This window comes from Pan troglodytes, chromosome 6, assembly GCF_028858775.2.
Source record: "Pan troglodytes isolate AG18354 chromosome 6, NHGRI_mPanTro3-v2.0_pri, whole genome shotgun sequence".
NCBI lineage: Eukaryota > Metazoa > Chordata > Mammalia > Primates > Hominidae > Pan > Pan troglodytes.
In genome coordinates this window covers 85,101,890-85,125,520 of record NC_072404.2, presented here as the reverse complement: position 1 = coordinate 85,125,520, position 23,631 = coordinate 85,101,890, and positions in this window count along the sequence as shown.

The following is a 23,631-nucleotide window of genomic DNA, read 5'->3' as shown; positions in this document are numbered from 1 at the left end:
AGAGGCATGACGACATCACAAAGAGCAAATGGCTTCAGATCCTGGCTTCCTCCTCCACTGCCTGGTGGTGCAGAAAGAAACCTGGAGCAAGGACGTTAAGAGCTAGCATTCTGGCTTCTGCCTGGCCCCTAGCTCTGCGGGCAAGACCTGTCCCTTCTCTGGGTCTAATATCCCCACCTTGAAAATGTGAGATTAAACTGAAGGAGCACTAAGTGCCCCACCCAGCTGTGATGAGTCATAGTTCTAGATTCAGCATGTTCTTCTGAAATGGAAGCTACTGGCATTCTTTTTTTTTTTCTTCTTTTCTTTTCTTTTTTTTTTTCTTTTTCTTCTCTTCCTTTTTTTTTTTTTTTTTTTTTTTTTGAGACGGAGTTTCGCTCTTGTTGCCCAGGCTAGAGTGCAACAGCACGATCTCAGCTTACCACAATCTCTGCCTCCCAGGTTCAAGCGATTCTCCTGCCTCAGCCTCCTGAGTAGCTGGGATTACGGGCATGCGCCACCATGCCCGGCTAATTTTTGTATTTTTAGTAGAGACGGGGTTTCTCCATGTTGGTCAGGCTGGTCTCGAACTCCTGATCTCAGGTGATCCGCCTGCCTCGGCCTCCCAAAGAGTTAGAGCTGGGATTACAGGCGTGAGCCACAGTGCACGGCCGGTTTTTTTTGTTTTGTTTTGTTTTGTTTTTTGAGACAGAATCTTGCTCAGTTGCCCAGGCTGGAGTGCAGTGGTGCGATCTCAGCTCACTACAACCTCCGCCTCCCAAGTTCAAGTGATCTCCTGCCTCAGCCTCCTGAGTAGCTGGGATTACAGACATGTGCCACCACACCCGGCTAATTTTTGTATTTTTAGTAGAGACGGGGTTTCACCATGTTGGCCGGGCTGATCTTGAACTCCTGACCTCAGGTGATCCACCTGCCTCGGCCTCCCAAAGTGCTGGGATTACAGGTGTGATCCACCGCGCCCAGCCTCATCGCTGTTTTTTAAGACAAGGAAGCAGAGACACAGAGAGGCTGTGTGATCAGCCAAAAGTCACACAGCCTCTCCGTGTCTCAGCTAACAGAGCCTGAATTCAAACCCGGGCAGACCTCCTAGACTCTTAGCAGCAAAGGCATTGTTTCCTGTCCAGGATCTACCCTCCTTGGCATCTGCTCAGGAAAGGAGTGACCAACCTGACTGAAGGGCACCCTCCAGCCCCTTCTCCAGCACTGGAGGACATGACCTTTTAAATGCATACTGTCCGGCTGGGTTGGCAGACATGCAGGACAGCCAGGGACATGATTGTCCTGCTGTTTCTGTGCAGTCATAAATCACCGCAGCCCCATCCCCTGGCTTCTGGCTTCCTCCTGTGGCTGGAAAGCTCCCTGATTAGTGCAGAGGCAGCAGCAGCAGCATCTTCTGAAGCCAAGCAGCAATGCTCCCTGCCCTGTCCTCTGGGAACACTTCCCTGTCACTGCCTTAGCAGGCTGTCCTGCAGCAGAGGCAAAGAATGACAGGAAATCTCTGCAGCCTGCCTCTCCTTCTGAGGATCTCGGGCCAGTGGAGGAGGCATGAGCCCAGGAGGCAGGACCCACAGGTTGAAGCACTGGCTTTGCCATTAATCTTCCTGAGTGACCTTGGGCAAATCACTTTGCCTCTCTGGTTCTCAGATTGTGCATCTATAAAATAGAGGAACCAGGTGGATGCGTCTTAAGATCCTCCAGTTTATAGCAACAGCTTTTCAGCTAATGGCCCTGTCTCAGTGTCTTTCCATTCTCCCCAGTGAAAAATCCAAAATATCTTTTTTTTTTCTTCTGAGACAGGGTCATGCTCTATCGCCCAGGCTGGACTAGCAGCCTCGACCTCCTAGGTTCAGATGATCCTCCCGCCTTAGCCTTCAGAGCAGCTGGGAATACAGGCTCACACCACCACGCCCAGTAGAAAAAAATTTTCTTTTTTTTTTTTTTTTTTTTTGTGGAGATAGGGTCTATGTTTAGTTGTCCAAGCTGGTCCCAAATTCCTGGGCTCAAGCAATCCTCCTGCCTCTACCTCTCAAAGTGCTGGGATTATACATATGAGTCACCACACCTGGGCAGTCTGGGCTTTTTCTTTTCTTTTTTTTTTTTCTTTTCTTTCTTTTTTTTTGAGACAGAGTTTTGCTCTTGTTGCCCAGGCTGGAGTGCAATGGCACAATCTCAGCTCACCGTAACCTCCACCTCCCAGGTTTAAGCGATTCTCTTGCCTCAGTCTCCTGAGTAGAAGAGATTGCAGGCATGTGCCACCACGCCCAGGTAATTTTGTATTTTTATTAGAGATGGGGTTTCTCCATGTTGGTCAGGCTGGTCTCGAACTCCCGACCTCAGGTGATCTGCCCGCCTCGGCCTCCTAAAGTTCTGGGATTACAGGTGTGAACCACTGCGCCTAATCCAGTCTGGGCTTTTTCAAAAGCTGTTCCTTGTGCTGAAAGCTCCTTCTATGCCCACCCCCATTAGACCCAGACCTCCTCATCCTTCAGACTCAGACACTGAGTTGAACTAACCACTCTCTCCTCAGTCCCCATGGGCTCTCCTGCCATGTTCTCTAGAGAAGAGCCCAGACCACCATATAGCACTCAGATGTATATGAGTCTGTCTTCCCTGGGGTCATATTCCTTAAAGACATAGACTCAGTCTGAGCCATCTCTGATCTCCAAGCCTAGCATGGAGCAGGTGCTCAGCGAAGTTGTGTTCAATGAAGGAGACTCTCTGCTTTAAGAAGGGAATCAGGGCAGGCACTGTGACTCACACCTGCAACCCCATAACCCCAGCACTTTGGGAGGCTGAGGTGGGAGGATCACATGACCCCAGGATTTGGAGGCTGCAGTGAGCTATGATGGCGCCACTGCACTCCAGCCTGGGCAACACAGTGAGACGCTATCTCAAAAAATTTTTAAAAAACAAAACAAAACAAAACAAAAACAATTTTTTAAAAGGAGGCCAGGTGCAGTGCCTCATGCCTATAATCCCAGCACTTTGGGAGGCCAAGGCGGGTGGATCACTTGAAGTCAGGCATTCAAGACCATCATGATGAAACCCTGTCTCTACTAAAAATACAAAAATTAGCCAGGCGTGGTGGTACACGTCTGTAATCCCAGCTACTTGGGGAGGCTGAGGTTGGAGAATTGCTGGAACCTGGGAGGCAAAGGTTGCAGTGAGCTGAAATCACGCCACTGTACTCCAGCCTGGGTGACAGAGCAAGACTCCTTTAAACAATAAAATAAAATTATCCCACCAAGGGAATGTGTGTCACCATGAAAAAAATGGGCCACTGTCTCAAAGAGACAAGTATTCTCAAGAGGGAGAAGAGCCTGGGCTGCAGTCTTCTCCCGAAACCCAGCTGTGTGAACTTAGGCCAAGTACTTTACCAATCTAGAGCTTGGGTTCCCCAACTGAATCTTAAAGAGAAATCTGTACCATGCCCTTTGAATCGAACTGTGAAATGAACAGCAGTATTCTTCGACTTCATAGAAGAATCTGGAGTGTTTTGGTACTTGGAATACCAACAGAGGACAAATGACTTGTGGGGGACCCACAGTGGTGGGGATGATGGCAGCCTGTGGTTTTTCTTGTGTGTATGTGGGTGTGTGTGTGTGTGTGCGTGTGCACGCATGTGTATGTGTGTGTGCATATGTGTGTGTATTACAACAGGGTCTCCCTTTGTCACTCAGGCTGGAGTGCAATGGTGTGATCATGGCTCACTGCAGCCCTCAACCTCCCAAGCTCAAGCGATCCTCCCACCTCAGCCTCCCAAGTAGCTGGGACTACAGGTGCGCGCCACCACGCCCAACTAATATTTTGATTTTTTTTTTCAGAGACAATGTCTCGCTGTGTTGCCTAGGCTGGTCTCAAACTCCTGGCCTCAAGCAATCCTCACACCTCGGCCTCCCAAAGTACTACGATTACAGGTGTGAGCCACCACTGATGGCTGCTTTTGTTTTTAGAGGACTCCAAGCGGCAGAGAGCCCATCAATTTCAGCTCAGTTCAAGGAAGCGATTTCTCCATAAGCTGGAGCTGTCCAGCAATGGCAGGGGAGTCAGGGGACAGAGACCACTGCTCATGGGTAATGCTGAGCAGTGGTCCTCAGCCTAGCTGTGCATCACAGTCCCCCAACACTTTGAGGAAGCTGATCTAGAATACGGCCCCAGACCCCACCTAGACATAGTGGGTCAGAGTCTCCAGTGCTGAGAGGTCTGAGGATCTGTATGTTTTCAAATCTCTCTGGAGGGTTTGTGCACCACCAGTGGTCTGAAGGAGGCCAGCCTGGGTTGCCTGAAAAGGAAGGAAAACAGCCAGGAGGGGTCCCAGGAGCCGGCTGGAAGGGGTGCAGGAGCTGGCATTTTCTGATGTTGGCCATTCTGCCGAGTCAGCCCAGCACTAATGCTTCCAGAGTGCAAATCCCACTTGGTCATGTAATAGGAACGCCAGTGCTGACGCAGCAGGCAGACAGGAGCCCAGGCTGCACCGGGGTAGGAGGTAGGCGCAGACATTCAGCCCCAACTCCTTGCTCTGAGCCTGGGGACAGGCAGGGGCAAAAGGTACCATCTCCACCTCCAGCTTCCAGCACAGTCAAGATGACTCAGAGGCGTGGACCCTGCAGTGCCTTCTAGGTTTCAGAGCCAGCCAGGTGCCCTTCCTGTCTTCCTGGAGTTTGGGATTGCTAAGTTGGAAAGGACTGTAGAGGGACTCAAGTTTGTCCAGGATGGAAATCCCTTATACAGCTCTCCATCTCCTTGTTCTCAGCCCGTCCTAGCACACCTCCAGCCACAGGCAATTTACCATTCCCCAAGGTCACCTCTCCACTGTGGGACAGCTCTCACATTCCCAGAACCTTCTGCCCGTGCTTTCTTATTCTACCCTCTGGGGTTAAAAGACAAAAAATATGGGCCAGGCGCGGTGGCTCACGCCTGTAATCCCAGCACTTTGGGAGGCCAAGGCGGGAGGATTGCTTGAGCTCAGGAGTTCAAGACCAGCCTGGGAAACATGGTGAAACCCCATCTCTACCAAAAATACAAAAAGTTAGCTGGGTGTGATGGTGCACGACTGTGGTCTCAGCTACTCGGGAGGCTGGGGTAGGAAGATGGCTTGAGCCTGGGAGGCAGAGGTTGCAGTGAGCTGAGATCATGCCACTCCACTCCAGCCTGGGTGACAGAGTGAGACTCCATCTAAAAAAAAAAAAAGAAAAGAAAAAGGATAACTTTCCTTCTCCCTAACAACTTTTTAAATTAAAAAAAATTTTTTTTAACTTGTAGTAGAGGCGAGATCTGACTATGTTGCCCAGGCTTAAGTGCAGTGGTGGGATCATAGCTCACTGCAGCCTCCAACTCCTGGGCTCAAGTGATCCTCCCACCTCAGCCTCCTGAGTAGCTGGGACTACAGGCACCACCATGACCAGCTAACTTGTTTTGTGTAGGGATGAGGATCTTGCTATGTTGCCCAGACTGGTCTCAAACTCCTGGCCTCCAGTGATCCTCCCCATCTTCGCCTCCCAAAGTGCTGGGATTAAAGGTGTGAGCCTCCACTCCCAGCTTCCAGCAGCTTTCTTTTCTTTCTTTTTTTTTTTGAGACAGAGTTTCGCTCTGTTGCCAGGCTGGAGTGCAGTGGTGCAATCTCAGGTCACTGCAACCTCTGCCTCTCAGATTCAAGCAATTCTCCTGCCTCAGCCTCCCGAGTAGGTTGAGGCAGGAGAATCTCTTGAACCAGGGAGGCACTCCAGCCTGGGTGCCAGATCGAGACTCCACATCAATCAATCAATCAATAATGACACCAGAATGTGTGAAGCCCTTTTGTCCCCACATTGGACACTCTCCAGGAGTGGAGAGTAGGTTTTCACCACGTGCTTCTCTCCATCCATAATGCCTGCTGTGCGATGGAAATGGAAAGATGACCAACGACATCAGTGGCCACGACATGGGGTGCTAAGCTCTCGACACCACCCCCTTTGAGAAATATGAGCCCAGAGCATTACATAAGGCCAAAGAGCACCTTAGGACAAGTGAAGGTTTGGCCTCCAGCCCCAGGGTAGCACGATCTCGGCTCGCTGCAACCTCCGCCTCCTGGGTTCAAGCAATTCTCCTGCCTCAGCCTCCTGAGTAGCTGGGATTACAGGTGCCCACCACCATGCCTGGCTAATTTTGTATCTTTAGTAGAGATGGCGTTTCACCATGTTGGTCAGGCTGGTCTTGAACTCTTGACCTCAGGTCATTGCCCGCCCTGGCCTCCCAAAGTGCTGGGATTACAGGTGTGAGCCACCGTGCTTGGCCAACTGGATTTATGTCTAACCCCGTCTATCAGAGGATGCAGAGGAAGGTAGGTAGGTGAGGGAGGGCACAGAGGGAAGAAGCGAATGACCTGCCCCCTCATAGGAATGAGAAGGAGTGTGGTCTCTGCAAGAGACAGGGTGGGTCAAAGTCAAGGCCCCACTGGAGAAGTTGGAGGGAGCGCAGTTGCCAGGTGGACTGCCCAAGACTGCGGCCATCCATGCTGGATTCAGGAGCCAGGACAGCAAATAGAACCCTAGAGGCCTGGTTCCAACAATGACTTGCTAAATAACCTTAAAGCAATCACTTCTCTTCTGTGGATCTCTGTCTCTCCTTTGCTAAATGAGGAACCAATGATCCATCAGCTCAAAACAAGACACTTGGGTTAATATGAAAACCTTTACATTTTCTTGCCTTTGCCAAAGTTATCTGAACTCCAGCTATCCTGTGCAGATCAGAAGTGCTCAATGACGGTGGCTCACGCCTGTAATCCCAGCACTTTGGGAGGCCGAGTCAGATGGATCACTTGAGGTCAGGAATTCGAGACCAGCCTGGCCAACACGGTGAAACCTCGTCTCTACTAAAAAAAAAAAAAAAAAAAAAAAAAGGGCCAGTCACTGTGGCTCACACCTGTAATCCCAGCACTTTGAGAGGCCAAGGTGGGTGGATGACCTGAGGTCGGGAGTTTGAGACCAGCCTGACTGACATGGAGAAACTCCATCTCTACCAAAAACACAAAATTAGCCAGGTGTGGTAACACATGCCTATAATTCCAGCTACTCAGGAGGCTCAGGCAGGAGAATCACTTGAACCTGGGAGGCAGAGGTTGCGGTGAGCAGAGATGGTGCCATTGCATTCCAGCCTGGCTAACAAGAGTGAAACTCTGTCTCAGAAAAACAAACAAACAAACAAAAATTAGCCGGGCATGCATCTGTAATCCCAGCTACTCGGGAAGCTGAGGCAGGAGAATGGCTTGAACCCGGGAGGCAGAGGTTGCAGTGAGCCAAGATTGTGCCACTACACTCCAGCATGGGTGACAGAGCCAGACTCCATCTCAAAAAAAAAAAAGTTAAGAAGTGCTCAATGAGCCATGCACGGTGGCATGTGCCTGTAGTCCCAGGTATCTGGGAAGCCGAGGTGGGAAGATCGCTTGAGGTTGGGAGTTCAAGACCAGCCTGGGCAACATGCTAAGACCCCATTTCATAGAAAGAGAAAATGCATACATACATAAAGAGGGCACGATGGCATCATGAGGATTTCCTAGGTTCTGGGGCTGTGGGAGGGCAAGATAAACAAAAGGTCCTGAGAAGCAAAACCTGAAGATGGACTAGCTGTTGACCTTCATTTCTTTTCTTTTCTTTTTCTTTTTTTTTTTTGAGACAGAATCTTGCTCTGTCGCGCAGGCTGGAGTGCAGTGGTGTGATCTGGGCTCGCTGCAACCTCTGCCTCCGTCTCAAAAAAAAAAAAAAAAAAAGATTTGGAGCCCCAGCTGGGCACAGTGGCTCACACCTATAACCCCAACACTACAGGAGGCCAAGATGGGAAGATCTCTTGAGTCCAGGAGTTGGAGACTAGCCTGGGCAACAGAGTGAGACCCCGTGTGTATAAAATAAAAAATTCAAAAAATTAGCCGAGTGTGGTGAGCCACACTTGTAATCCCAGCTGCTCAGGAGGCTAAGGCAGGGGGATTGCTTGAGCCTGGGAATTGGAGGCTGCAGTGAGCTATGATTGCACCACTGCACTCCGGCCTGGGTGACAGAGCAAGACCCAATCTCTTAAGGAAAAAAGATTTCGAAACAACTGTTTTGAACAGTAAATTAATGGTCAGATGAAGGAGGGAGGAGCTGATACTGGTGGTGGCTGCGGGCAATAGGAAGGCTTCATTAGGCTGGGAGATGCCTGGGAAGGTTTAATTGCAGGAGCCTAGAAGAGAGTGAGGCTGGAGGGTTAGGGGGTGGAGGTCGGAGGGACAGGTGGATAACTGGAAACGGGGAGATCTGGAGCACTCAGGGAGGTTCCACTGAAGTGGGAGGCGAGTGAATGGACTTCTGAGCAGAGAGCAGACAGGTCCCTGGGAACCTGTTTCTCTGAGAAGTGTTTCTCTGAAGTCATCTGCTGAGTCATGGAGGAGGATGGGAGGAGGCTGGAGAACAGGCTGAAGGTTTCCAGGAGCCTCTGGAGAGGGTGGGAGAGGACGCTGGGGAAGGACTGGCCGTTGGAGTACCAGCTGGGCCTGGAGACCAGACCCTGAGGGCCCCCCATCTGTGGTTTTCTCCAGGGCCCTCAGCAGCCTGGGCCAGGAGCTGAGAAAGCCAAGGTCAGACCACCCACAGCAAGCAGTGGCCCACTGTGGCCATGAGACTGGGGGATAAGGAGTTCAATATACCGAAGAAGTGAGTGCTCAGATTGGCCAAGGTGGAGAAAGGAAAGAAGGAGGCAGTCAGGGGCTGGAGGCCTGGGGGACCCTGAAGAATAGGTAGAGGGGGACAATGGAGTAGAGGTGCCAGAGCATCAAGAGAGTGGAGTGGCTGGGCACGGTGGTTCACGCCTGTAATTCCAGCACTTTGGGAGGCCAAGGCGGGCAGATCACGAGGTCAAGAGATTGAGACCATCCTGGCCAACATGGTGAAACCTGGTCTATACTAAAAATACAAAAATTAGCTGGGCATGGTGGCACACACCTGTAGTCCCAGCTACTAGGGAGGCTGAGGCTGGGGAGTTGCTTGAACCCAGGAGGCAGAGGTTGCATTGAGCCGAGATCGTACCACTGCACTCCAGCCTGGCAACAGAGTGAGACTCCGTCTCCAAAAAAAAAAAAGGAGAGTGGAGAGTGGAGTATCCTGGTTCTGGGAGGTCCCCCAAGATCCACAGAAACCCCTGGGTCATGGGGGGCTGATATGGATGTGGGCTGAAGCCCAGGTTTGAGAAGGTTCACCCTGACATGCTCTGATGGAAGATGCCATGTGCTGTCAATGTGGGAATTCCCCAGGATGAGGCAGGGGCTGGAGAAGGAGGAAAACTACAATCAGAGACCAAAGGTTTCAGGAATCCCACCTAGGACCAGGTGGTTTGGGCAAAGGGACAGCTCACAGAGCCGCAGAACCTGAGCTTTGAGGAAAGGGGTTTGCCCAAGGTGTCTGGAAGGGGCAGCGTGATAGGTGGGGCAGCCAGGTCCTTGGGCTTCCACACCTTTCCATTCTGCCTGGGACAGAGGCCCTGACATGCTCTAATTTCACTCGGTAAGCCTGATCTCTGGGCAACACATCCACCTCTGTAAGATGGGGATAGTGTGGGATTCTTGGGCTTCATAATGAGGGAAGAGGAAGCCAAAGGCTTGAACAGATTGGAGCATGACAATGGGATCCCCCTCCTTTGTAATTTTTTTTTTTTTTTTTGAGACAGTCTCACTCTGTCCTCCAGCCTGGAGTGCAGCGGTACGATTTCGGCTCACTGCAACCTCCACCTCCCGGGTTCAAGCGATTCTCCTGCCTCAGCCTCCCGAGTAGCTGGGACTACAGGTGCCCGCCACCACGCCTGGCTAATTTTGGTATTTTTAGTAGAGATGGGGTTTTGCTATGTTGGCCAGGCTGGTCTCAAACTCCTGGCCTCAAGTGATCCACCCTCCTCGACCTCCCAAAGTGCTGGGATTAAAGGTGTGATCCGCCCTCCTTGACCTCCCAAAGTGCTGGGATTAAAGGTGTGAGCCCCAGCGGCTGGCCTGTAATTTTTTTTTATCCACTGGCACATGTAGGCAGAAGAGGAGAGGGACCAGGAAGAGCAGGGGCCGCTGTGATTCCTATGGGGCTGGAAGTCCTGAGGCCATTCCTGGGATAGGAGAAACATCAGGGAGGAAACCTTGAGGCAGACAAAACAAATAACAATAGAGATGAGAAAAGGGTAATGAAAAGAAACAGACACACCATGGTGGAAACAGCCCCAGAGAGAGATGAGGATCTGACAGACGGACAGACAGGAAGATAGATTGCCAGAGATGGAGACAGGCAAAGAAGGCGCTGAGCGCCTGGCCAGGTGCCCCAGACTCATCCCAGAAGCTGCTGGGATGGACCCAACCTGCGCAAGAAAGACGGCTGCTCAGGGAAGGTGGAGGCCACCAGGCCAGGTAGCTGGGGCGTCTCTTCCATCTGCACAAACTGCTGTAGAAAGCCCAGCGGGGTGACCCTGTTTCCCGACACGCAGACCGAGGCAGGCCCCTGAAGGGCTTCCTTCAGGGGAGGATGAGGTCGTAAGATGGGGCTGCGTTGGAAGCATGGACTCTAGTTCTAGCTGTGATGTTTGGCAGCCACTGAGCTCCTTGCAGTCTTTTTTGGTTTTGTTTTTTTGGAGACAGAGTCTTGCTCTGTTGCTTAGGCTGGAGGGCATCATAGTTCACTGCAGCCTAGCTCACTGCAGCCTCGACCTCCTGGGCTCAAGGGATCCTCCTGCCCCAGCCTCCCTAGTAGCTAGGCCCAGTTATTTTATTTATTTGTTTGTTTATTTATTTATTTTTACTTTCTGGGACAGGAGATGGATGAGGAGCAGGGGTCTCCCTGTGTTGCCCAGGCTGGTCTCAAACTCCTGGGCTTAAGAAATCCTCCAACCTTGGCCTCCCAAAGTGCTGCAATTACAGGCATGAGCCATCGTGCCCGGCCCACATCTTGCAGTCTTTATTCTCATCTGTAAAATAGGGACAACCGGCCGGGTGCAGTGGCTCACGCCTGTAATCCCAGCACTCTGGGAGGCTGAGGTGGGTGGATCATGAGGTCAAGAGATTGAGACCATCCTGGCCAATATGGTGAAACCCCATCTCCACTAAAAATACAAAAATTAGCTAGGCATGGTGGCACGCACCTGTAGTCCCAGCTAGTCAGGAGGCTGAGGGAGGAGTCTCACTTAAACCCAGGAGGCAGAGGTTGCAGTGAGCTGAGATGGCGCCACTGTACTCCCGCCTGGCGACAGAGCAAGACTCTGTCTCAAAAAAAAAAAAAAAAGAAAAAAAGAACAACCTCCCCAGTTCTCAGTGATTCAGAGTAAGTCTTCACCTGCCCCATAGAGATGGGGACCTGGGTGAGATGGAGGTATAAGGGTATCCTTCAGGTCCAGCAAGAACTTAGAGTTAACACATGCCTCCTGCACCCAGCATCCTTCGGCGATGGTTTCAATAGTTTGAAAATCCAGCCAAGCAGTTTGAACTGAGGGTGATGAGTGGTGAGAATAGGTTGTGATCGCAGCTCCCAGGGCTGCATAATTTTTTTTTTTAGACGGAGTCTCGCTCTGTCACCCAGGCTGGAGTGCAGTGGCGCGATTTAGGCTCACTGCAAGCTCCGCCTCCTGGGTTCCAGGTTCATGCCATTCTCCTGCCTCAGCCTCCTGAATACAGGACTGCATAATTTTAAACGATCCCACCAGTGAAGGGCTCCTGTCCATCACCACCTTGTCCCCACGCCACTGCACTCCAGCCTGGGCAACAGAGCGAGACTCAGTCTCAAAAAAAAAAAAAAAAGTTCAGTGCCTATTAGGTGCATAAAATAATGACACATTGGGCCGGGCGCCGTGGCTCACGCCTGTAATCCCAGCACTTTGGGAGGCCGAGGTGGGCAGATCACTTGAAGCCAGGAGTACAAGACCAGCCTGGCCAAAATGGCAAAACCCTCTCTCTACTAAAAATACAAAAATCAGCTGGGCGCAGTGGTGTGCGCCTGTAGTCCCAGCTACTCAGGAGGCTGAGGCAGGAGAATCGCTTGAACCTGGGAGGCAGAGGTTGCAGTGAGCTGAGATCATGCCACTGCGATAGAGCGAGACTCCATCTCAAAAAAAAAAGAAAAAGAATGAAAGAAAGAAAGACACACCAACGGAAGAAGACTAGGATGCAGGATGCTGGGAGAAGATACGGAGGGAGCCCATCTCCCCTTCCCCAGCTACCCAAATCCAGGTCCTTCAACCCCAGCTAAATGCTTGCTCTTCCAGAAGGCTTCCCAGAACTTCTACTAGGCAGGACCTTTTCTTCTGCCTCTGATGCCCATAACATTTCTCCTGCAAGGTCCCCCACATGGTGTCTTACACAAGGCCTAGGAATGTATGTGCATTATATCCCACTAGGCTGTCTCCTTCTGGGTACAGAGTCCACATCCTGTTCATTTTGGCATCCCACAGCAGCAGGGGATCTGAATTTGGTGGACATGTATTTGTTGTGTGTCTTTGAACCTCAATGTAATTCAATGAATGCATACAGTTTTCAAGCCTCAGTTTCCCCACTTGTAAAATGAGGACAATAATTTTCACTTCCCAGTTGTGGCTGGCCAGGTGGATCAAATGAGATATTGCATGCAAAGTCCCCTGGCTCACTGGAGGCCGTTAAGCACTGCGCAGACGTGGGCTGTTACTAATAATACAGCAATCTCGAGACGGGAACTGGACTCAGAGATGCAGGGAGCAAGCGTCCCTCTGTCTGCAGCTTCCCCTCCTGCCTGAGAGTGATGGAGGGACTCTCTCAGCATGAAACAAACCAACGTGGGCAGCCAGACTGCAGGGGGAAGAGAAGAGGGTGAGAGCCCAGATACTCAGGTTCCAAGGCTGCCTCTAGCTCAGGGTGAGTGACCTTGAACAGATTGGTCCCTTCTCTGAGCATCCAGTTTCTGCATCTGCCAAGAAAAAATAATAATCTCTGGCTGGCTGGCAGCAAGAAGATAAGGCCAGGCCCCCCAAGACAATGTCCAAATATTGTGCAGTTGTGGGGCTGCCGTGAGGTCTGCGGCAATCCCTTTGCAGACATCACCCTTTGCCTTCCAAGCCTTCAATGGATGCAGCAGCAGACCCTCTCCCTGGCAGACCGGACATAATTTCTGACCCAGAGTGGTGCTCAAATATTTGTTGAATGAATGAGAAAATAATTAGCCGGGCATGGTGATGCATGCCCGTAGTCCCAGCTACTCAGGAGGCTGATGCAGGAGGACTGTCTGAGCCCAGGAGTTGGAGGCTGCAGTGAGCTATAACTGCACCACTTCACTCCAGCCTGGATGACAGAACAAGATCCTGACTCTAAAAAGAAAAAAAAAAGAAAAAGAAGAAAAAATGAGAGGATAAATGAACAAATAATGAAATGGGGCCTCAGGGAGGGAGCTGTATTCTAATTCTCCTGGGCATGACAGCCCACTTTGGAGAGGTCAACAATTCATCCTCTTCTCACTGTCTCTACCACTCCCATCAGGGTTCAAACTAGCTTCTCTCCCTGTACTATCATAGCAGTCTCCAAACTGGATTCCCTGCTCCTTACTATCTCTGGATTCCCTGTTTCCCTACTATCTCTTCTCCGTGGGATACCCAGGGTGATCTTTTAAAAATTCAAATCTGGCTGGGTGCAGTGGCTCACACCTGTAATCCCAGCACTTTGGGAGGCTGAGGCGGGCAGATCACGAGGTCAGGAAATTGAGACCATCCTGGCTAACATGGTGAAACCCCGTCTCCACTAAAAATACAAAAAATTAGCCGAGTGTGGTGGCACGTGCCTGTGGTCCCAGCTACTCGGGAGGCTGAGGCAGGAGAATCACTTGAACCCAAGAGGCAGAGGTTGCAGTGAGCCAAGACCGTGCTATTGCACTCCAGCCTGGGAGACAGAGCAAGACTTCGTCTCAAAAAAAACCCAAAAAGAATTCAAATCTGGCCGGGCAGGGTCACTTGAGGCCAGGAGTTCGAGACCAGCCTGGCCAACATGGTGAAACCCCACCTCTACTAGTAATACAAAAAATTAGCTGGGTGTAGTGGTACATGCTTGTAATCCCAGCTACTTGCGAGGCTGAGGCAAGAGAATCACTTGAACCCGGGAGGCAGAGATTGCAGTGAGCCAAGATCGCACCACTACACTCCAGCCTGGGTGACAGAGTGAACTCCATATCAAAAGAAATCGAAAAATCAAAAAGCCCCAGGGCCCACTCTGGAGACCCTGCACTCTCATGCCTTTGCTGGGGTGCCTCTAGGCAGCTGATCCTGTTAAGCCCTCACTCTAGTGCACAAGTCTGCGAGTGTACAGGAGCCCCTCCCTTTCCAATCCTGGTTTTATTAAAAATTGGTTTTATTATTTTTTTTTTTTGAGACAGGGTCTCACTCTGTCACCCAGGCTGAAGTGCAGTATTGTCATCATAACTCACTATAGCCTTGACCTCCAAGGCTTACGTGATCCTCCCACCTCAGCCTCCAGAGTGGCTGGGACTACAGGCACGTGCGACCAACTTGAGTAATTTAAAAAAAATTTTTTGTAGAGATTGGGCGAGGGGTTGGGGTGGGGGGTCTCACTATATTGCCCAGGTTGGTCTCGAACTCCTGGGCTCAAGTGATCCTCCCGCCTCGGTCTCCCAAAGTGCTGGGGTTACAGGCGTGACCCACTGCACCTAGCCGAGGCTTTACAATTTTAACAGGCCTCTCTGGGTTACAAGGGTAAAGACCCCTGAAAACAAGAGTAAATACCCCAGCCTAGCCTTGGTGGGAGGGGGCGGGGTTGGGGGGAGAAAAACGCTCTTTCTAAGTTGCGAGTGGCCGCATAGACTAATAAGGTCGCCTTCACACCAGGCTTGTGGAGGCCCTTCCTGTCCCTTCCTTCCTGTCCCCGCGTAGGCTGCAGGGCTCCGTGCTCAGGGCCCAGTCAGCCCCGCCCATCCAGTGGCTGGGCCCGGGATGTCCCCAGAAGCCCTGAGGGGTGCGGTGCGATGGGCGGGTTCTAGGGGAGGAGGAGGGGGTGTGGCCTACGCCCTCGGCCCCGCCTCACCAGGACTCTGCAACTGGTTGTGACAGGCTGTGCCAGTCGCAGGCTCTCCAATCAGGAGGCTGCCGTGGGGCCAGGGGCGCGGCTCCGGTTCCCACGCAGGGCGAACTCCCTCTCCCGGTAGTCTCCCCAGCCCCGCCCCGCGCGGCTCCCCGCGGAGGCCGTGACTCAGCAGGAAGGCGCGACCAGACTGGGCCGGCCGGCCGGAAAGGCCGAGTCACTCCGCGCCCTTCCCTGTCCCCCGTGTCTATGCCATCGGGGCGGGGAGATCTGTGGGCTGGGGTGGGTGTCCCAAGACCTGGTCCCTGGTCTTTGTATGTGATCCAGAAAAACCTCCGAGGCTTCCCTGGCCTTTAGTTTCTCTTCTGTACAGAGGAGGCAACAATAAACACTTGGAGATTTGGGGATAAGACAGTAAGAGTTACAGGAATAGCATGGAGCTTTGGAATTCCACCCTTCAGGGTGCAGATCTCAGCTGTGTGATCCCGTGCATCCGCTCATTGCAGCCTAGAGCTCCTGGGCTCAAGTGATCCTCCTGTCTCAGCCGCCCCAGTATTTTGGATTATAGGCACGTGCCACCACGTCCTGGCTATTTTTTTTATTTCGTAGTGATGGGGTCTCATTATGTTGCCGAAACTGGTCTCAAACTCCTGGCCTCAAGCCATCCTCCCTCCTCGGCCTCCCAAAGAGTTGGGATTAGTTGGATGACGTAGCTCACGCCTGTAATTCCAGCCCTTTGGGAGGCTGAGGCAGGCAGATCATGTGAGGTCAGGAATTCAAGACCAGCCTTGCCAACATGGAGAAACCCTATCTCTACTAAAATAGCGCATGCCTGTAATTCCAGCTACTTGAGGCTGAGGCAGGAGAATGGCTTGAACCCGGGAGGCGGAGGTTGCAGTGAGCTGAGATCGCTGCCACTGCACTCCAGCATGGGCAATAGAGTGAGACTCTGTCTCCAAAAAAAAAAAAGAGTTGGGATTACAGGTGTGAGCCACTCTGCCAGGCAGGAGAGACCTAGGAAAACAAAAAGGGCAATTTTCAAAGGCTAGGTCTCATAGCCACTAGACCGGGATACCTAGACAGTTCTGCGTTTTTAAAAAATGAGCAAAAGTCTAATGGAAAATGGGCAAAGGACTGAATAGACGCTTTATCCAAAGAAGATAAGTGGTCAATAAGCAGATGAAAAGATTCTCAACATAATTAGTCATTAAGATGCAACTGAAGGCTGGGCGCAGTGGCTCACACCTGTAATTCCAGCACTTTGGGAGGCTGAAGTGGTCAGATCACCTGAGGTCAAGAGTTTGAAACCAGCCTGGCCAACATGGCAAAACACTGTCTCTACTAAAAATATAAAATTAGCCAGGCGTGGTGGCGTCCGCCTGTAGTCCCAGCTACTCAGGAGGCTGAGGCAGGAGAATCGCTGGAATCAGAATGGTAGAGGTTGCAGTGAACTGAGATCACACCATTGCCCTACAGCCTGGGTGACGGAACAGGACTCTGTCTCAAAAGAAAAAAAAGATGTGAGTGCTAACTAAAACCAGGAGATACCACTTCATACCCACTAGAATAGCAAGAATTTTTTTTTTTTTTTTTTGAGACAGAGTGTCACCCTGTCACCCAGGCTGGAGTGCAATAGCACGATCTCGGCTCACTGCAACCTCCACCTCCCAGGTTCAAGTGATCCTCCTGCCTCAGCCTTCCAAGTAGCTGGGATTACAGACGCATGCCATCATGCCCGGCTAATTTTTCTATCTTTGGTAGAGACAGGGTTTCACCATGTTGGCCAGACTGGTCTTGAACTCCTGAGCTTGTGATCCGCCCGCCTCAGCCTCCCAAAGTGCTCTGATTACAGGCGTGAGCCACCAGACCCAGCCAATAATTTTTTTTAAAAAATGAAAATAACAAATGTTGGTGAGGATGTGGAGAAACTGGAACCCTGGTGCACTGCTGGTAGGAATGTGAAATGATGAAACCACTGTGGAAAACTAATAGTTCCTCAAAATGTTAAACAGCATTACTCTGAGGTATATACCCAAGAGAACTGAAAACAGGTTATCAAATAGATGCTAGAATACAAATGTTCATAGCAGCATTATTCATAATAGTCAAAAGGTACGAATGGTCCAATGTCCATCAGCAGATGAATGGGTAAACAAAAGGTGGTAAATCCATACAATGGAATATTCTTCCACCATAAAAAGGAGTGAAGTAGGCCAGGTGCGGTGGCTCATGCCTATAATCCCAGCACCATGGGAGGCCGAAGTGAGAGGATCTCTTGAGGTCAGGAGTTCGAGACCAGCCTGGCCAACATGGTGAAACCCCATCTCTACGAAAAATACAGAAACTAGTTGGACGTGGTGGCAAGTGCCTGTAATCTCAGCTACTCGGGAGGCTGAAGCAGGAGAATCGCTTGAACCTGGGAGGCGGAGGTTGCAATGAGCCGAGATCACTCCACTGCACTCCAACTTGGGTGACAGAGGGAGACTCCCTCTCAAAAAAAAAGAAAAGAAAATGTTCTAAAATTAGACGGTGATGGCTGCACACCCTTGTGAATATGCATTTGGCTTTCTGTATCCATGGGTTCCACATTCATGAATTCAACCACCTATGGATGGAAAATATTTTTAAAACAATAAAAAATAACAATATAATAAAAAGTATACAAATATTGGGAGGTCGAGGCAGACAGATCACTTGAGGTCAGGAGTTGGAGACCAGCCTGGCCAATGTGGTGAAATCTCCTCTCTACCAAAAATATAAAAAATTAGCCGGGTATGGTGGCATGGGCCTGTAATCCCACCTACTCGGGAGGCTGAGGCAGAAGAATCCCTTGAACCCAGGAGGCGGAGGTTGTAGTGAGGTGAGATCGTGCTACTGCACTCCAGCCTGGGCGACAGAGCAAGACTCCCTCTCAAGAAAACAAAAACAAAACAGTATAATAATTGTTTACCTAGCATTTACATCATATGAGGTATTATAAGCAATCTAGAGATGTTAAAGTATGCAGGAGGATGGTGTGTTAGGTTATATGCAAATACTATGCCATTTTATATAAGGGACTAGCGCATCTATGGATGTTGGTATGGGAGTGGGGTCCTAGAACCAATCTGACACTCAGGACGCCTCTGTCACTTACTTCCCAATGAATTCTCATCATCTTTAGAATAAAACGCCTCCCTGTGGCCTAAAAAGCCCTCAGTGGCCTAGGCCCTACCGGCTTCTCTGATTCGTTAGCACATTCTTCTTTGCTCCAATCACAACGCTCCGTGGTCCTTCTGCAGGCCAGGCTAAGTTTCCGTTGAAGGACCTGGAATAGCACTTCCCAAACCGTTTCATAGCCAAAAGGTTCATGGCCATCTCCCTCTTCCTGCTCAGGCTCAGCTCAGACCTCACCTCCTTAGAGGCCTTTCCTGACTACCCAATCCCCACCTTATGACCCTGCTTCATTTTCTTTTCTTTTCTTTTTTTTATTAATTTTTTTTTTTGAGACAGACTATCACTCTTGTTGCCCAGGCTGGCGTGCAGTGGCACGATCATAGCTCTCTGCAGCCTCAACCTCCCAGGGCTCAGGTGAACCTCCCACTCCAGCCTCCCAAGTAGCTGAGACTACAGGTGCGAGCCAGCATACCCAGCTAATTTTTTCATTGTTTGTAGAGATAGGAGAGTCTTGCTATGTTGCCCAGGCCAGTCTCCAACTCCAGGGTTCAAATGATCTGCCTGCCTTGGCTTCCCAAAGTGCTGGGATTACAGGGGTGAGCTACTGCGCCTGGCCTTCATTTTCTTTCTAGCAATAATCACTAGGTTAGATGATCTAGTTAATTGATTTGGTCAATGTCTTATCATTTGTCTTCTCCTTTTTTTTTTTTTTTTGAGGCGGAGTCTTGTTCTTTTGTCCAGGCTGGAGTCCAGTGGCGCGATCTTAGCTCCCTGCAACCTCCACCTCCTGGGTTCAAGCGAGTCTCCTGCCTCAGCCTCCTGAGTAGCTGGGACTACAGGCACCTGCCACCACACCTGGCTAATTTTTGTATTTTTAGTAGAGACGGGGTTTCACCATGTTGGCCAGGCTGGTCTCGAACTCCTGACCTCAGGTCATTCACCCGCCTCAGCCTCCCAAACTGCTGGGAATACAGACATGAGCCACCATGTCTGGCTGTCTTCTCCTCTTGAAGGTCATCTCTGTCGGGCAAACAGGAACCTGGTCTAGGCCTCTTCTGGCTCTGGAGCTCCAGAGGCCAGCATGGTACTTGGCCTAGTACACAGGGCTTCAGAAATATTTGTGCATGTGCTGTATTCACTTGGCAATTTTTTTTTTTCTGAGATGGAGTCTTGCTCTGTCACCCAGAGCTGGAGTGCAATGGTGCGATCTTGGCTCACTGCAACCTCCGCCTCCCAGGTTCAAGCAATTCTCCTGCCTCAGCCTCTGGAGTAGCTGGGATTACAGGCGCGTGCCACCACACCCGGCTAATTTTTGTATTTTTAGTGGGGACGGGGTTTCACCATGTTAGCCAGGCTGGTCTTGAACTCCTGACCTCGTGATCTGCCCACCTTGGCCTCCCAAAGTGCTGGGATTACAAGTGTGAGCCACTGTGCCCAGCCTCACTTGGCAAATATTATTTCAGCCTCCACTGTGTGTGATACATGTGCACAAAGTTAGGCACAACAGACACAGCCCTAGCCCTCAGCATTCCACTGGGCTAGTATAGCATACAGTCAAGGCAGTAGTTTTTTTTTTTTTTTTTTAGTTTATTATTATTTTTTTTGAGATGGAGTCTCACTCTGTTGCCCAGGCTGGAGTGCAGTGGCACAATCTCAGCTCATTGCAACCTCTGCCTCCCGGATTCAAGCAATTCTCTTGCCTCAGCCTCTCAAGTAGCTGGGATTATAGGTGCCTGCCACCATGCCTGGCTAATTTTTGTATTTTTCATAGAGACAGAGTTTCACCATGTTGGCCAGGCTGGTCTCCAAGTCCCAACCTCAGATGATCCGCCCACCTCAGCCTCCCAAAGTGCTGGGATTACTGGTGTGAGCCACCGCACCCGGCCTAGGCAGCAGTTTCATGAAGTGCAGGGGCGAGCATGGTCACTGGGGAGGTACAGAGTGGGATGAGGGCTCCCAGTTCATACCAACAGGGAGTGTCCATGAAGACCATCTGGAGAAAATGAAAGCTGAGACTCTAAGTTAAATAACAGTCGGCTTGGCTGGGTGTGCTGGTGCTCATCTGTGGTCCCAGCTACTCAGGAGGCTGAGGCAGGAGGATTGCTCGAGCCCTGGAGTTCAAGTCCAGCCTGGGCAACATAGCAAGACCCTGCCTGTATTTTTTTTTAAACGGCTGGGTTCAGTGGCTTGGCTGATGCCTGTAATCCCAGCACTTTGGGAGGCCAAGGCAGGTGGATCACTTGAGGCCAGGAGTTCGAGACCAGCCTGGCCAACATGGCAAAACCCTGTCTCTACTAAAAATACAAAAAATTAGCCAGGTGTGGTGGTGCATGCCTGTAGTCCCAGCTACTTGGGAGGCTGAGGCAGGAGAATCGCTTGAACCTGGCAGTCGGAGATTGCAGTGAGTCGAGATCGCACTGCTGTACTACAGCCTGGGCAACAGAGTGAGACTCTGTCTCAAAAAAAAAAAAAAAAGTATATGGGAGGATGTACATAGGTTATATACAAATTCTACATAAGTTTATGTCAGGGACTTGAACATCCTGGATTTTGGAGTCCTTAGAGGGTCCTAGAATCAATCCCCCTGAGGAGGCTGAGACATAATTGTACTTTGCTTAGATAGGAAAGAGATTCCGGGGACAGGAAGCTGTGAAGTTTCTCTGGACAACAGAGAGCACTGAAGTGAGTGGTGGCTGGAATGGCTATGACTAGAGCAGAATCCCTGAATGTGGGCTGGGCACAATGGCTCATGCCCATCATCCCAGTATTTTGTTTATTATTATTATTTTTTGAGACAGTCTTGCTCTGTTGCCCAGGCTGGAGTGCAGTGGCGTGATCTTGGCTCACTGCAACCTCCACCTCCTGGATTCAAGCAATTCTCCTGCCTCAGCCTCCGGAGTAGGTGGGATTACAGGCGCTCACCACCACATCCAGTTAATTTTTGTATTTTTAGGAGAGACGGGGTTTCACCATGTTGGCCAAGCTGGACTCGAACACCTGACCTCAAGTGATCCGCCCGCTTCAGCCTCCCAAAGTGCTGGGATTACAGGCGTGAGCCACCATCCCCAGCCATCAACCCAGTACTTTTGGAGGCAGAGGCAGGAGGATCCACTTTAGCCCAGGAGTTTGAGACCAGCCTGGACAATATGGTGAGACCCTGATCTCAATTTAACAAAAAAAAAAAAAAAAAAAAAAAAAGAATTTCCGAATGTGCTGGAGACCATAAGGCAGCTAGAACATTCCAGTCCCTCTGCCCCAGCTCCTTGAATTCTTAGCATTTTCATCTTTCATTTCTCCAGGCCTTGGCCGGGCACGGTGGCTCACGCCTGTAATCCCAGCACTTTGGGAGGCCAAGGCGGACGGATCACGAGGTCAAGAAATCGAGATCATCCTGGCCAACATGTTGAAACCCCGTCTCTACTAAAAATACAAAAATTAGCTGGGCGTGATGGTGTGCGTCTGTAGTCCCAGCTACTCGGGAGGCTGAGGCAGGAGAATCACTTGAACCCAGGAGGCGGAGGTTATAGTGAGCTGAGATTGCGCCACTGCACTCCAGCCTGGTGACAGAGCGAGACTCCGTCTCACAAAAAACAAAACAAAAAACATTTCTCCAGGCCTCATCCTCCGATGACACAGCTCAGAGAACTCCCTGACAAATGGAGACAGTCATGACTGCCCGGAGCCGATGGAGTTTGGAGCCAAAGTGTCCACCTCACTCCCTGGCTGAGAGCCATAACCCCAATTTGGAGCCTGTTGGAGGCAGAATACTGGCCCCTAAATATTCCTATACCCTAATCCTTGGAGTTTGTGCATATGTTCCTTTACGAAGCTAAAGGGATTTTGCAGATGTAATTAAATTAAGGATCTCGGGATGGAGGATTATCCGGGATTACGTAGGTGGGCCTAATATAATCACAAGAGGACTTAAAAAATGGGGGAGGCAGACATAGAGTCAACAAAGGGAGATGAGAGACCAGGCAAAGTGGCTCACGCCTGCCACCCCAGCACTCTGGGAGGCTGAGGTGGGAGGATTGTTTGAGGCCAGGAATTTAAAACTGGCCTACGCAACATAGTGAGACCCCCCTCTCTGCAAAAAACTTTTTAAAAAAATTATCAGGGTGTCATGGCACACACCTATTGTCCCAGCTACTCGGGAGGCTGAAGTGGGAGGCTTACTTGAGCCTGGGAGGTCGAGGCTGCAGTGAATCATGATTGTACCACTGCACTTCAGCCTGGCTGACAGAGCAAGACTGTCTCAAAGAAAAAAAAGGGACTGGGCATGGTGGCTCACACCTGTAATCCCAGCACTTTGGTGGGTCCAGGTCAGCGGATCCCTTGAAACTAGGGATTCAAGACCAGCCTGGGAAACATAGTGAGACCGTGTCTCTACAAAAAATGCAAAAATTGGCCGGGCGAGGTGGCTCACACCTGTAATCCTAGCACTTTGGGAGGCTGAGGTGGGTGAATCACCTGAGGTCAGGAGTTTGACACCAGCCTGGCCAACATGGTGAAACCCCATCTCTAATAAAAATACAAAAAATTAGTTGGGCATGGTGGTGGGCACCTGTAATCCCAGCTACTCAGGAGGCTGAGGCAGGAGAATCGCTTTGAACCTGGGAGGCGGAGGTTGCAGTGAGCTGAGATCATGCCATTGCACTCCAGCCTGGGCAACAAAAGTGAAACTGCATCTCAAAACAAACAAACAAAAATTAGCCGGGTGTGGTGCCATGCACCTGTAGTCCCAGCTGTTTGGGAGGCTGAGGTGGAAGGATCGCTTCAGCCTGGGCAGAGGTTGTAGTGAACTAACATGGTATCACGTCACTGTACTCCAGCCTAGACAACAAAGTGAGACCCTGTCTTAAAAAAAAAAAGAAGCCAGGTGCAGTGGCTCACGCCTGTAATCCCAGCACTTTGGGAGGCCAAGGTGGGCAGATCACCTGAAGTTGGGCGTTAAAAACCAGCCTGACCAACATGGAAAACTTCGTCTCTACTGAAAATACAAAATCAGCCAGGCATGGTGGCGCGTGCCTGTAATCCCAGCTACTCAGGAGACTGAGGCAGAAGAATCGCTTGAACCTGGGAGGCGGAGGTTGCGGTGAGGCGAGACTGTGCCATTGCACTCCAGCCTGGGCAAAAGAGTGAACTCTGTCTCAAAAAACAAAACAAAACAAAAAACCAAAACTGAAGAAAAAGAATTTTTTCTCAGCTGGGCACAGTGGCTCACACCTCTAATCACAGTACTTTGAAAGGCTGAGGCAGGAGGATCTCTTTAGACCAGAAGTTTGAGACCAGCCTGGGCAACAAAGCAAGATCGCATCTCTACAAGAAAAATTTTAAAACAGCTGGGCATGGTAGCATGCGCCTGTGGTCCTAGCTACTTGGGAGCCTGAGGTGGGAGGATTGCTTGCATCCAGGAGTTCGAGGCTGCAGTGAGTTATGATAAGACCACTGCA